This window comes from Cibotium barometz, chromosome 19 (genome assembly GCF_041138505.1).
Source record: "Cibotium barometz isolate CiBa-2024 chromosome 19, ASM4113850v1, whole genome shotgun sequence".
NCBI lineage: Eukaryota > Viridiplantae > Streptophyta > Polypodiopsida > Cyatheales > Cibotiaceae > Cibotium > Cibotium barometz.
Window position 1 is genome coordinate 40,792,048 of NC_141064.1, and position 16,543 is coordinate 40,808,590.

The window sequence follows — 16,543 nt, forward strand, 5'->3', positions numbered from 1 at the left end:
TAGGATTTAGACTGTGTGTGGTTGTTATTTAGGACACATTCACTGTTTTAGTGGGTAATTAGTGCATTGGACTAGAGAGTAGGAAGGCCAGACAGGTAGTGACTGGATATACTCCTTTTCGTCTAGCTTATGGTGTTGAAGCAGTGATGCCCATGGAATACCTAGTCCCAAGCTTAAGGATTGCCATACAAGAGCGTCTAACTGAGAATGCGTTAGCTGAAAGGCTAATTGACTCGGAAAAACTGGATGAGACCAGGTTGATAGCATCACATGGGCTCATGGTCCAAAAGTTACGTAGGAAACATGGAAAACAAATAAAACCTAAAAAGTTAATCCAAAGAGGCATCAACCCGTTGGAGTGTTGGCCACATCCACGAGGTATGAGATTAATACAAAATTATGGGTGATATAATTGTCCACCCTAAGTGCCCAAAGTGGCATGAAACAGCAACCCAAAAAGGAAATTGCAAATCCCCAAGAGGGAAATAAATATGCCCAAAGAGGCAATTGAGCCCATTGGAGTGTCCGCCGCAGCACCCCCATGAGGCCAAAATTAAATATCAGTCTTCGACAAGATGGTTTCATCTAGCCTTTGAGCAATGACATTAATACCCTTTTGTACACAGACACTTATAAATATCATGTATATACTTACATATTCTATTCACAAATAATTAAACATCATTTGATAAATCATGGACTCGTACTCATTATATTTTTCTCCTTTTTTTCTTGGCATGTAACCACACACAAACATTGGAGTTCCATTCTCTCACTTGAGGGGGAGAACCAAGGATGGATCAAGTTCGAGAAGAAGAACTTCCAAGCAGAGTCAAAGCAAATGTCAAGACAAATCAAACCCGAATCTCAATAGTCAAGTCAAGTCCAATTATCTATGAAGACATGTCAAAGCTCGAGTCTCGACAACCAAAGCACATGTCATTTATGACATTTACACACATTCATAATTCTCACACCACACTCATGATGTAAACAATTATAACATTCACATACATGCACAATCGTTTCATTAGGTCACTCTCTCACTTCTACCTTATGCAAACATTTTGCATTAAGGGGGTGTGTTAGGATTAATGCTCGTGTCCGCTACGATCGTGAACGCCCATGGAGAAAGGACACACAAAAAGGCATAATAAACACCTATAAATGAATGTATTCTCTCATTAATAAGAACAACGATTCATCTATTCAAACATGACCCTCTCCTCTGATCTTTATGCAGGGTTGTAGCCATGGCATCACTAGCATGGTGGTAGGACCCTTCTCCCAAATTCTACACTGATCCCTTCTACTTCTTGGTCCATTTCATGCTCCACATCATGATTATCTACTCCATGGATTTTGTCATGCAAGGCATCTATCATATCATCCATGTCATGTTCTAGAACTTGATCCTAGTCCATCAAAGCTTGCTTAGGCTCTAATCCCATCGAGGTTGTCTCTGACCTTGCTCTTTTTCTTATGTTGGATATCCACATGATCAGCTAGTTCATTATTTTTTGGGCACAAATTGAGGCCACTAAGTAGATGTTGCAAGAACTCCATTGGAAATACACCCCATTTTTTGGAATGCTCGTTGCAAATTCTTTAACATCGGGTGACTTGGTACTTGCAATGACTACAAGGGAATACCATTTTCTCATCTAAATCGATAAAATTTGAAATGTGCATAGCACTCACAAGCTCCATATATGTTGAATACGCATGCAAATTTGGGTTTAAATGAGGGGGAGGTGGAGCTTCTTTTATAGTTCATGCATGGCCTAGTCAGTATATTCTAGTTTTTAATGGAAAGGTGTCGGGCCACCAAATAAATTCAAATTTTGATTGAGAATTTACAACTTAATTTGACAGATAAGCAGGTGTCAAAATTAGCATCAAAAACTGAATAGCTTTTTTGATACTATTATCAATATGTATTTCGACGAAAGTATCAACAAATATTTCGATGTGTATTTTAAATTTGGGAAATTTTTAACAGAAATGCACAGGGTCACTTATAGCGTTTTAGCTTTTTTTTTTAAACTGCAGATGCAACCCATATTTTACATGTATTCTCTCCTCTCTCCTAGCCTCATCCCTAAACCCTAAATCTCTAAGCCCTTCCCTCAACTCTTGCTTTTGATTTTGTGTGTGTGTGTGTGTGTGGTCTTTCTTCATTGCTAAGATATTGTGTTTTGTTTGTTTTGTAGCTTTGTGGTCTCTCATGTTGCAAACCCTAAACCCTTGAAACTCTAGCTAGCCTTGTTTTTTATTGTATGTGTATAAAGAGTGCCCACAAGTGTCCCTAACAAAGGCAAGTGAGTTCTCCAAGTGCACCTTGTGTAGTGGTCTCAAGGCAAAACTAGAAGCCAAACCTAGTCTAGAAGAAAGAGCAAGGCTCCTCAATGAAAGAGATATTCACATGCAACAACAACAAAGTTGTAGGAGCTTATACTATACATGGCGCATATTTTCAGAAACCCAACCACAAAAGTATGTATGCATCATCCATGACAAGATGGATCAAAAGAAAACAGCCATTCCCAGACTACCGGTCCTTCCCAAGGGTGTGGATTCGGGCTATAATTTACCAATTGCATTGATTGGTATGATCACTCATGGACATGCAGAAGGTCATTATAGACACTTTATTTTGAATGGTTTATGGCCATCTGATCCCAATCTAACAATTGGCTCAATCGCAAGTTGTTTACATAACTTAGAGAGGATGGATAAGCATCCTCTTGGTGATCTAGTAACAAATGGGCTTCCAAGGAGCAATGTTTCTTTCAAGGACAGCTTTAGACAACCACAATATGAGTGATGGTAAAGATCCCATTGTTGAACCATGTATAAATCAGGGAGACACAATGAATTGGGTTTCCTCGTTTCGCAAGTTGCCAGAAAACTTGTTGCTACAACTAGATAATTGTGCTGGAGAAAATAAAAATCGGTACTTACTTGCCTATTTGTCATTGCTTGTTGCATGGGGTGCTTTCAAAACTGTACAGTTGGGATTTCTAATGGTCGGGACATACACATGAGGATATAGATGCCATGTTTAGCAGGTTTTCAGAGAAATTAAGAGTGGGGGTTAAGGGAAAACTATGCGAATTCAACGGTAATCTATTCTTTGTGTCAAGAATTGGAATTGGTCATGAGGTTTTTGCTTGATTCAGATTCAAGAGATGGGCAAGTAGTTTACTGGCCGCCATTCTCACAGTCATGGACTAACCAAAATTATTCAGTTTACTTCTAACTTTGATTCCTACATTAGGACCTCAATGGAAGGCTTCTTGGGCCCTTTTATTTGGCAGTTTAAGGGAGTCAAACCTTTTCTCTTAAGAAGAAACGTTTTCTAATTAGAAGCTTCAAAACGGCTACTTTATTTGAATTTGAATTTTGGGGGGAAAATGGAATTTAAAATCTAGGGGATAAAACCATATCATGTAGCATATCTATGGAAAGCTCTTGATGCATAGATCACGGATCTGTAATCTCCGCTCAAATCGGAGCTTGTATGTAGAAGTTATGGAGGTCCGAAAATTGTAAAATTGCTCCCTCCCCCCCTTTTTGGGAGAAAAAGTGCACCCTTTGACCACTCTTACACCTCTCTTAAAAACCCAACATTTCAGTCCACATGGCAACCCCCCATTTGGCTATTCCTTAATCACCTTGATTAGGCTTGGGCAAATTAAAGGGCCCAAGAAGACCCCATTCACTTCCTAATGAAGGATTTTCTTTAGATAAACATCTACTGAACTTCTAACTGTAAGGAAAATTCTAACTTTATGAATTTCATTCCTTCCTAACCATAAAAAATCAAGAAATGGTTCTATACAAGAATATCGGGTTTTTATAAAAATACTCTTCTTCCATTAATCCAATTTTGGGTAAATATTAATTTGGTGATTTATCCACATAACATATCTAAGAATATTCTTTCCACCAATTTTAATTATCAACCCTAATTTTCTAGGTGGAATTATGGTGAAAATTTCTCTTCTATCATCAAAATTAATTTAAACCTTTCTGTACTTAAAATACCATAAACCTATACTCTCACCCCAGCGGTTTCACGTCGGGTTCACCAAAGCTGTCGTGACGTGTGCGGTCTAGCCGGGAACACACTGGGTGTCTGGCTGTGAGAGTTTGGTGTTCTGAATTTGCATACACTTGACTTGATTCTTCAGAGAAAATAAATCCTGCCAAACCTCCTCCCTCCTCTCTGAGACACATGTACAAAGCAAAGCACACATTTCTTCATACACCAAGCTTGCTGTTTAGCTTGCATCAAACACACACACACGCTTCAAGTAGGTGAAGCTTCCAGGTTTCTTTTACACACACATATGCTTCACTAAATTGGCGATTAATTGCAGGCTTTGGTTTTGCACACAGACACAAATTTGCTGCCCGTATGCTCACTTACACACACACAAGATGGAGAGCTTACTGTCTGTAGGTTGCAGGGTATTCCCGAAAGATGCCACTTACAAAAGCTTGTAATCCCATTGCCAGACACATGCCCGTAAAGCTCCAAATAAGCAGATTCCGTCTACCTTGGGTATCCATGAGGCATGCTGCTATGCAAGAAGCAAGAAGATTCACAATTCCAACAGAGACATTGGCAACCAAATCTGAGGTTATTCCAGCATTTCTGAACACCGTAGAGGAGAAGTAGAAAATAGCATTTATTCCTGCCAGCTGCTGGAAAGCAAAACAAGGCCGCTCCAATCACCACCACTTTTCTATAGCGAACAGTGAACAATTCCTTGTAGGTGGCTTACTCCAGAGACCTGCTCGCCAGCTCTTTAGAGTCCTCTTTAAGCACCAGGCAGCTCGCTTGTCTTCCACGCCTACTTGCTCCACCCAAAACCCCCCAAAAACCAGATAGCCACCTCTTCTGCAGCTCTCTTGCGCCTTTCTGAACGGCCACCTTTTCCACCAGTCACCCCGTCTTGCCCTCTTTGCACACGGTAGCTATATGCAGCGGCTTCTCTGAAAACCGTCTTCTACAAGGCAGCTGCTTCCTCCACTCGCCTCTCCCTTTGCACCATCACCCGGGCGCCTCCAGCACTAGCAACTATGCCCTCATCCCAAGGCGGCTTCCCTACTGCAGCCTTTTTCAACCCAGTCGCCTTCCACACCTTTCTTGTCTGCAGAACCCGGGCCCTCTTCCCAAGGCGGTTCCCCCCTGGCTTCGTCTTGCAGCTGCCCCTGAGAGCTTTCCCCGGTGACTTCACGTACCAAGCTTCAGCAGCCTCCCCCCACACACAAGGCGGCTGGCTCTTTCCCTTTTGCTTCACGCCTGCAGATACCCCGGTTGCACCCACTACACCCCTTAGCGCCTTTCTTCCACGAGGCGGCCTCTCTTTTACCAGCCTTTCCGGCTCTCTCCCAGTCTCACGATCACCCGGCTCTTCTGCAAGGTGATCCTCCGTGTATTCCTGCAATAGCTGTGCACCGCTTTTCAGCGTCCCAGAGCCCCCCCATCCAATGTCACAAGGCGACCTTTTACTTTATCTGCAGGCTGCGCCGACTTCCACAATTCGCCAGCTTCTAAATTGTATGCGCTGGCAGCCACTCACGCCTCTACGTGGTCTTCAATATTGCAGGCCACGTTGACATTATTTTTATTTTTATTTTTTTGTAAGGCCTAATGGATGGCCACCCTCACCATTTCACACCAATCTAAAGGCCACCTTGGCCCATTGATCCTTTAAATGCCCATGCCCTCTATACACTTCTTTGAAATGCAACCTTTAATTGCCCACTTATGCTTGGACGCATACACACTTCAAAGCAACATTAATCCCCATGCTTTCACATCTTTCGAGATGCAACCCTCCAGTGCCCAATTATATATTGGATGCACACATAAATTCAAGCTACCAAGCAGCTGATCATCTCCAGTGGACCTCTCACCGGACAGGCCTGCAACAAGCTCAACACAAACCATTCCACCATGTACATCTGGCAATGCATTCTAAAGCAAAACTCTCCACACGCCATATATCCCATATGTACACAGGCACAGGAACTTCTGCTAGTCCTCGGAATATCATGTACACTGTGGCACTTAATCCCATGCATCTGGATTTGCATTTAATGGCCTCACATGCATGGTTTCACACCATAGACGTGCCGTGGCACGACAACGGTAGAGAGAACCGCTCTACAAATGTCCACACAGCTATGACCCGCTGGACGCGGTCATTTATGTCTCACACATGTTCCTACCTAACATGCCAACACATGGTGCAGCTGGCACAAGCTGACATCAAGCTTGAATCTCAACAGTGCATCCATCATGAGGGCACCATTCACATCCACTTTGTATGGTAGGGTGCATGGATCTAATGGTGGAATGGGTCTCTTGTGGGTTGGCTCATAATGCGTAGATGAAGAGCCCCCTTTTGTTGGTGAGACGCATCACGTCCCAATGAGAGAAACTTATCTCTCATATATTTAATTAAGAGTTCCTATAAGATGCTATTGTCTATGACATGATAACCATCAGAGTCAAAATTCTTCATAATGTTTTTTGCTTTCCATTGTCTTTGTTCTATGCATATTAGAATGAGAAAAACATGCTATAAATACATGAAGTGGGATAAACCATGACAGCTTTACTCTCTTAGAAATTCTTCTAAACTTCATGGACCTATGAATATCCAATACTATATTACTTTTGAATGAAGCTATTACCAATTAGTGATGAAAGCTAGACTTGGAATAAAAAGAATTTTAAGTATACCAAAAGATTTGTCATTGGGAGGAACAATGTATCTTGAAATATACAAAAGAAAATATTTTTTTATTAAAAAATGAAGAGGGATTTTTTTGGGAAACAAAACCCTTGCAAAATTGATATGCATAGCTTAAAATTGGGGGTGAATGAATCGAGTGGGTGGATGCCACTCAGATGGTTAGATATCTAAAACAATGACAATGAATCCATCATATGGAAATAGCTTACAATGGCTTTGGAGTATATATGTTGGCATATATGGATCGAAGTTCATATCCCTATACATGTACACATGCTGCACCTTGGCTGGCAACACATCATGTCCTATTTTGAACTCCAAAATATGTCCTTTCCATTGGTATTGTACCAAGTCTCTTCTTTGCTTCTTCACCGTAGCCTCTAAATGAGGGTTGCATGGTAATCTAATCATTCAGCTTGAAGTGCAAAGGCCTCCACACATCCTTTTCTCATTATTTAATAATATTGAAGTGCCATTTTTGAGGTAAAATGGATTTTTGGAGGGAAACTATGTTTAAAAAAAAATTAGGATTACTTTTTGGCCAAGTAAATATCGTGGGGCCAAGCGACTCAGGTGAAAAAGGTTAAATGTGACTCCTGAGGGCAATGTTGGGTCTACTATATAAAAACCGTGATGTGATTGGGGTTAGTAGGTACAAAGCTAGAGTAGAGCAATAAATACCCCTCCTTCATTCCCTAAAGCTAGTGGTATTAATGTGCACTTCTCCCCTGAATCCAACTCCTTCTTCACCTTAAGCCCCACCAAACTTGATCAAAAGATTATTTAAATTAATCTAAAGGGTCCTTTTTGCAATACATACTTTCCCAAATGTTGTTTTTGGAATTTGATACATTTTAACACTCTCTTAGAGCATCACAAAGTACAATAGTAGTACAATTTCACCATTTACAAGGGTAATTATAACCTTTTAGAAGCGACAACATCCATATTAAAACAATGCTAATACTGAGGCCCAAACATTTTGTGTCTAAAGATTTAACTATGTTTTAGAAGCGACAACATCCATATAAAAACATTACTAAGAGTGAGGTCCGGACATTTTGCCTCTAACGATTTGACTATGTTTGGTAAAAGCCTTGCTAATTGTAACATTTTCAAAGCATTTTCTATTAGCAACAAACCATATGAAAAAATGTCCCTAGTATAGCAAGGCTGCCTCCTATGTTTAGCAAAAGCCTTGCTAAAAAGCCTCTAATGCTAGTAAGCTATTTTAGTAAGAAAAAAGTTATCAAAACCTTTTGAGGAATTTGGATTTAATGTAAGTTTTTGTGAAATATCAAGCGAGGCCCTAATTCATATAGAGATGATAATCTAGAGAGAGAGAGAGAGAGAGAGAGAGAGTTTTGAATACAAATGTATTAGGTTGATTATTATCTTTTTTGGTTTACGATGATATAGCCTCAATGCCGTGTTGCACCATTTTATTAGTATTTATCAATCATTAATTAAAGTATAATAACCATTGATTAAGGCTGTGTTTATACTTATTCTCTTTTAAGAAGGAACATTTCATATTGTTTTATGTTTGCTTTTTTTGTTGTTTTTAATTTTTTCATATTATTTTTGTAAACATTTTTTTGTGTGTGTGTGGAGGGTGTGTGTGTGTGTCATGGTACTCAATAGGAGCTTACAATGAGTGAAAAAGTACAAAATGTATTAATTATCAAGGAAGGAGATGCTTTTTCAAGGTCCTTTTGAGTAAATTGAGTGGATGGAAAAAAGGGACATAAAGTTCTTGTGTATCGTTTCAACTCTTTGCCCAGCCCCGACCATTATCCTCTCTCTCTTTTTGCCTCTTTGTTTCACCTCTGCATGCAATGTCATATAAACCTTCAAGAGGTAATTACTCCATATCCCGATAGCTATTGGGTACCTATGCATACAAGAATGGTTTTTAAAAAAATGCTAATCAATTAAAAAAGAAAATTGTTGGAAGCCTCACCCCAAGCTGCTTTTGGCCACTGCTAGAAAAAACTAACACTTGCGTGAGAAGATTCTCTTCTTCTCATAGGCATAAATGAGTATGTGCACCTTAGCCTCTGCATCCATTTCTATGCGTATAGAGATGCCTAGAAATTAGCTAGTTAAGTGGTAACTTTTGGTTATGATATGCATCTCACCGTCATTGACTAGGAACTATATGCCTTTGTTGCATGAGCATGTTAAATGTGCAATATCGTATAAATGAATGTGGTTTCAATGTCTGAAAGAGTTTATGCTATAGGATGTTCTAGAAGAAGATCGTTTAATTCACAAAGATATCAAAGGTTCTTAGCCTTGGCCAATCAAATGTTAATGTTTCTTTCCAAAATTGTATTCTCACTCATTGTAAAATATGTATTTATTTTTAAGATTTTAACTTATTCTTTTATTTGTGTGCTATTTAGTAAAATGCAAAAATGAAAAAAAGAGCAGGAGAAAAAGCAACTGGAAAATTTTACATTCAACTAATCAAAGCAATGAGGTTTCAAGCATAGAACTGAAGAAAAATCGTGGTGGACCAAAGACGTTATCTAATGAAGATGCAATGTGTGATAAACCCAATGTCAATCTCAAAGTGCTAAGTGTGACAATATCATTAGGTGGTAGTGATATTGATGAGGTATTGTTAGATAATCTTCATGATTTTATCACTAAATAACACCTTTCTAGTAGTTGTTCATTGGAAGAGGAGGCACAGTTTCCCATCTTCACTATCAAATGGTCATTAGAATTCATGTGAAGTCAATAGTTACAGTTTAATAAACTCATCAAAATGTATCTTCGATCGGGTAATAATAATCCCATTGCTGGCATTGTAATGTGTAGAGAATTAAGGTAGAAAAATATGCACACATTTTGAATGCTATGATAGGTTGTTGTATGAAAGATCTTGATAAGCCTCATTATAAAAATGTGTCACAGAATATTAGGCCAAACGATGTTTCTATCTGAATAGAAATTTGCATGCAATATGGTGCATATGATCTCAAGAACAAAGTTTGTCGTACTCCAACGAACTCTAACAAAAGTTTTTGATAGAGCATAGATGTTTTAGAAGTTCTATTTAAAGTATCCTTTAGATAATAATTTATGCATAACAATTCATAAAATGATCAAGAGAGGAAAGTAATGCGCATCTTCTAATTAGATAACTCCATGTGCATCGAGGAAGAGGAATGGAGCTACAAAAACTTGATGCATTTGGTATATCCATCTAACACAAGAATGAAAGAATGGTATTTCAATCAATGATAATAATGCACTACAGAGAGATAGATCGTTGATGAAGACAAATGGATTAGATTGATTATTTGCCTTGGTTGGTTACAACTTTACTATGATAAAAAAAGAGGCTCGATCATGCCACTTCAAGGGGGGTCACACGATTTATTAGTATTTTCTGTCGTGGGTACCTATTAACGGTAGCCATACTAAGGTTAAACCTTAGTAGACTAAGGTTGTGAGCTGAGAGAGAGTCGAGAGAGGTTGCCGTGCGGAGACTCAGGAGACAGAGAGAGAGAGAGGTCGCCGTGCACACAGCCCTCCTGTCTACAGATAGAGCCGAGAGAGAGTCGAGAGAGGTTGCCGTGCAGAGACCGAGAGAGAGAGAGAGAGAGAGAGAGAGAGGTCACCGTGCACAAAGCGAGAGCGAGAGGGAGAGGGAGAGGGAGAGATCGTGGGGGAGTGACAGAGAGAGAGAGAGAGAGAAGGGGTTTCTCTACACACAGACAAGGAGAGGGAGAGGGTATCATGGGAGAGAGAGAGGTATTAACGTCGGTAGAATGCAACACGAGGGCATATACGACCAACGATGGGACAAGAGATAGAAAGAGAGGGTCAGAGAACTATTTCTATCTTTGTAATGGGTTTCTTTGCTCTATAGGACACTATACATATTGTTTCACTTCATAATCTCTTGTGCGGCACTTGGTGTCATTTTTGCATGGATCACAACAATGACAAAGGAGGGAAGAAGTCCAATGCAGTTTGTCTAGCCTAAGTGCTTAATTCAAATAGCTTTCTATAGATATAAACAAAACAACTTAGAATCAAGAATAGCAAATATTTTATTGATTTGTGAGGAAGGGACTATTGAAACTACAATAAAGTCTTACCACCTTCTTAGCATCATCCTTGACAAGACTTTCCTGAAGAAAGTTGATGGAGCTTTGACTTTCAACATGCTTAATAGATAGAAGGGGCTTTTGTTGGCTAAAACAGCAAGCCACTTGGCTATTCTCTTACCATGTTGGCATTAACTTGTCAAGATGTGGTAGTCAGGGTGCTTTATTCTTTGGTGGTGCTGTAATGTCTTCCGTCTCAAAGTCGATTTGGGTGGTGAGGCTTTAAGGATGTTGGCCACTATAGCTAAATCTATGTCTTCCCTTAGTCCAAATAATTATTCCATCTTGAGGAAATGAATATACTCCCGGCTAGCAACTACTTAGATCTTCCACTTTCTCTCATGTGTCTTCCTCTTCTTCTTCCTCTTCTTCGCCCTCATTTGAAGATATTTCACTTTCTCTCATATGTTTTCCTCTTCTTCTTCCTCTTCTTTGCCCTCATCTGAAGATATTTCACTTTCTCTCATATGTTTTCCTCTTCTTCACCTTCATCGTCCTCCTCATCCTCTTTTTCTTCATCATCCTCTTCCTCTTCTTTATCCTACTCAGCCTCTTCTTGTTGTTGGCCTTGAATTTATTTAATGCTCGATAGTGCTAGAGTAACCTATCTTTTATTTTCATCCTCTTCCTCTTCTTCATCTTACTCAGTCTCTCCTTATTGTTGGCCTTGACTTTATTTAATGCTCAATAGTACTAGAGAAACCTATCTTTTCTCCTCTTTTGCATCCTTAGTTTCAACCTATTTCATTGGCTCAAATTGAGGTAGTGCTAATGCATTAGCACTATATGCTTTTCCACTATGGCCTTCAATATTAGCCGCTTGTAGAATCTTGCGTCCCCATCATGAGAGAAACTTACCTCCCACATCTTTAATTTTGAGTGCCTCTAAGATACTATTATCTCTGGCATGATAACCATTTGAGTCAAAATTCTTCATAATGTTTTTAACTTTTCTTTTTCTTTGTTCTATGCATATTAGCATGAGAAACATGTGGGATCCCATTGCCCCCTCCGCACACCAGATTCCCGGTAGCTGGCAGCGGAAGCAGCTCCCTCGTGCGCGAGGCAGGGTTTCCCACTCGGGGCCTCGCCCTCGAATGTCTGGGCACGAGACTAAGCTAGTGGTCATTCTGAAAACCGAAACCGGGAAAATTTCCCATGCCCGAAAAACAGGGACGATTCCACCATTTTTATTTTCTTAACGAATTTTTCTAACGAAGTCAAGATACTGAACTAACCTTTATCTAAATAAACCAGATAGAAGGAAAACTATTACAAACTTAACTTGAAGGGATCAATGGTTTTTTCCTAATTGAATCAGGCACAACCGTTGATCTATTCATTAGAGAAGTCTTCAGGCTTTTATTTAACTATTTGAGTTCTAAACGTATTCCTATTAATTAATTTTATTATTAAAACTCTACTGATTCCAACCTAACCCCATCCGGCGGCCCATCGGTTAGCCCCACCACCCAACCACTAGAATTGGTAGAACCAGACAAGTACTCACCCACCCATAATTGAATGCCTTTCTTAACTTTTGCTTTAGAATACAGATACGCACACACTCCTCGTTAAACTTTAACTTATAAAACAATCCATTGACAAACAATTATTGGGGTTACACATGTCATAACTTAAATTTTCCATTCAATCCTTGTTTCTCACAAAAAAAACAGTATCACTCTAGACTCTCCATTGAGACCAGCTAGCCAGCAACAACGAGATCCAGTAAACCAAATTACAATAAACATTGGTCCATCATATAATATATATCTTCCACGACATACACATGAGTGTCCTAAGCATCGCGAGCCCGTGCATCGCCTGGTCAGAACCCTCCAAGATCCTCCTTAGGTGTCCTAGCACTTCACTCAGGGACCGCTTCGTCGGCCCTTGGCCATCGTACCGGAAGCACACCATTTTTCACCATACCAAGGTTGGTCAAGACCTGGGCAGGTTTTTGCCATGTGAGCCGTCCTTTGAACCCGCCAGCTCATTAGGAAGTGAATGGGGTCTTCTTGGGCCCTTTAATTTGCCCAAGCCTAATCAAGGTGATTAAGGAATAGCCAAATGGGGGGTTGCCATGTGGACTGAAATGTTGGGTTTGTAAGAGAGGTGTAAGAGTGGTCAAAGGGTGCACTTTTTTTCCCAAAAAGGGAGGGAGGCAATTTTACAATTTTCGGACCTCCATAACTTCTACATACAAGCTCCGATTTGAGCGGAGATTATAGATCCGTGATCTACGCATCAAGAGCTTTCCATAGATATGTTACATGATATGGTTTTGTCCGCTAGATTTTAAATTCCATTTTCCCTCCAAAATTCAAATTCGAATAAAGTAGCCGTTTTGAAGCTTCTAATTAGAAAACGTTTCTTCTTAAGAGAAAAGGTTTGACTCCTTAAACTGCCAAATAAAAGGGCCCAAGAAGCCTTCCATTGAGGTCCTAATGTATTACAACCGAACTTCCCTTAGAAAAATAAATATACCAAATGCTCCCTCCAGCATTCTTGCGTAAGACAATCCTTTAAGAAAACAGGGTTTCTATGCAAGTTTTCATTTTTGATTTTCTTTTGAATATAATGAGTATATCTTAAATCCGTATCCCAATACTTCTAGATCACAGGTCTGAATTCCAACAGAATTTCATGAATTCTATAACCTTGATCCTCAGATCCGAATCAAAGGGTCTTAACTTGATTTTGGATTCGGTGGGTGATTTGAGTGAATTTTCCTGAATTGGTCACATCGTCTTTTCTTGAAACTGACAAAGGAATTATGTCTTGGTCATAGTCTGATTCAGGGTTTGAGTCTGGAAAGGTTCTCCCTGAACTATCTTTCTCAAAGGGATATATTTCAATTACTACTTTACTGAATTTCATTCATTGAGTATTTGCTTAACTGAATTCAAAACTAATCGCGAATTCCTATGAGGAATAAATTAATCATTTATCTAAAATTCTGACTTCAATAGTTTTTCTGAGTTTTCTCATCCTAGAGAATATGAAACGGTAGAATTTTCTCTCACAGAGTATTTACATATTCATCTACCAATATTCATGGGATTTCAACATAGGATTTAAGAGAACTCTTAGTTTGATATAAAAATTCTGTATGCATCTATTTATGCATAAAATCAAACTTCTATGGAAATAACACTTTTATATAAAAGAAAATCCTTTTATGCATCTATTTATGCATAAAAATCAATTTTGATGAAAGTAACACTTTTATAATTTAAAAAAATCTTTTATGCATAAAAAATCAATTTTGATGAAAGTAACACTTTTATAATAAAAAAATTCTTTTATGCATATATTTATGCATAAAAATCAATTTTGATGACAAGTAACACTTTTATAATAAATAAATTCTTTTATGCGTCTATTTATGCATAAAAATCAATTTTGATGAAAGTAACACTTCCAAAATTTAAAAAATTATGGATCTATTTATGCATAAAAATCAATTTTGATGAAAGTAACATTTTTAGAATTAATAAAAACACTTTTATGCATCTATTTATGCATAAAAAACAATTTTGATGAAAGTAACATTTTTATAATAAATAAATTCTTTTATGCATCTATTTATGCATAAAAATTAATTTTGATGAAAGTAACACTTTTATAATAAAAAAATTCTTTTATGCATCTATTTATGCATAAAAATCAATTTTGATGAAAGTAACACTTTTATAATAAAACAAATTCTTCTATGCATCTATTTATGCATAAAAATCAATTTTGATGAAAGTAACACTTTTAGAATTAAAAAAAATTCTTTTATGCATCTATTTATGCATAAAAATCAATTTGATGAAAGTAACATTTATAATAAAAAATTTCTGTTATGCATAAAAATCAATTTTGATGAAAGTAAAACTTTTATAATTAAAAAAATCTTTTATGCATCTATTTATGCATAAAAATCAATTTTGATGAAAGTAACACTTTTATAATTAAAAAAAATCTTTTATGCATCTATTTATGCATAAAAATCAATTCTGATGAAAGTACCACTTTTTTAATTAAAAAATTTCTTTTATGCATCTATTTATGTATAAAAATCAATTTTGATGAAAGTAACACTTTTATAATAAAAAAATTCTTTTATGCATCTATTTATGCATAAAAATCAATTCTCATGAAAGTAATACTTTTATAATTAAAAAATTATTTTATGCATCTATTTATGCATAAAAATCAATTCTGATTAAAGTAACACTTTTATAATTAAAAAAATTCTTTTATGCATCTATTTATGCATAAAAATCAATTTTGATGAAAGTAACACTTTTATAATTAAAAAAATTTCTTTTATGCAACTATTTATGCATAAAAATCAATTTTGAAGTAACACTTTTAGAATTTAAAAAAATCTCCAATATGCATCTTTCTATGCACAGAAATTAATTCTAATGAAAATTGTGAGAAAGAAGAGATGAGAGAAGAGACAATGTACTCAAGAACTCATCAATGAACCATTAGCCAACTTGATTAGAAATGAACTACAATGCCTCATATATATAGGAAAGTTCCTCCACCCAAAAATGTGTGTAAATAGGAAAAAATGGAAATGAATGTTATAAATCCCAAAAATGCCTAGAGGCTAAAGAGTGTGCCACTAGCGTGACACCATCTAGAGATGACACCTATCCAACACCTCCTCTTTAGGTCCACATGAGAGGACCAACGCCAACGCACTAAAGAAGATAATCCAAGGTAGGTCGAGGAAGAGGCTTAGTAAACAAATCAGCAACGTTATCTTTGGTAGGACAATACTCAAGCTGAATGCAACCTTCAGAAATCCAATCACAAACAAAATGAAAATGGACATCGATGTGTTTGGATCGTCCTCGAATAACTGGATTTTTGGCTAAAGCAATAGCACTCTGTGAATCTGAGTAGATGAGTGTCGGAGTAGATGAACATCCAAGGTGATTCAGAATTTGCTGAAGCCAAAGTGCTTCAGAAGTGGCATCAAGATATGACTTGTACTCTGCTTCGGTCGATGAAGAAGACGTAATTCGCTGCTTTTGACATTTCCAAGAAACAAGTCCTTTACCAAGCATAAAACAATAGCCTGACATGGAACGCCTAGTATCAATACACCCTGCCCAATCAGAATCTGAGTAACCAATAAGTGTATCTCCATCTGCATAAGAAATGCCATACGCAAGAGTTCCATGAAGATATCAAGCGAAGAACCCTCAAAGCTGCCTGCCAATGAGATCGACGAGGCTATGAAGAGAATTGGCTGAGAATACTCAGATCTAGCCGAGTGTTAACCAAATAAAGTAGAGAACCAATAAGTTGGCGATACTCTGTAGAATCAACCTCAAGAGAATCATCATCTTTGGATAATTTGGAATTAGGATCCATGGGACAAGTGAGTGATGCACAATCATGCATGCCATATTTCTCAAGCAACCTTAAAGTATACTTCTTTTGACAAAGAAAGATGCCAGAAGCAAATTGCCACACTTCTAAACCAAGAAAATAGTGGAGTAGTCCAAGATCAGTCATGGCAAATGATGTTGTGAGTTGAGTTTCAACCCATTTGAGTAGATCCAAATTAGAGCGAGTGAGTGTCAAATCATCCACATAAAGCACAAGAATGCATATATCATCATCCAC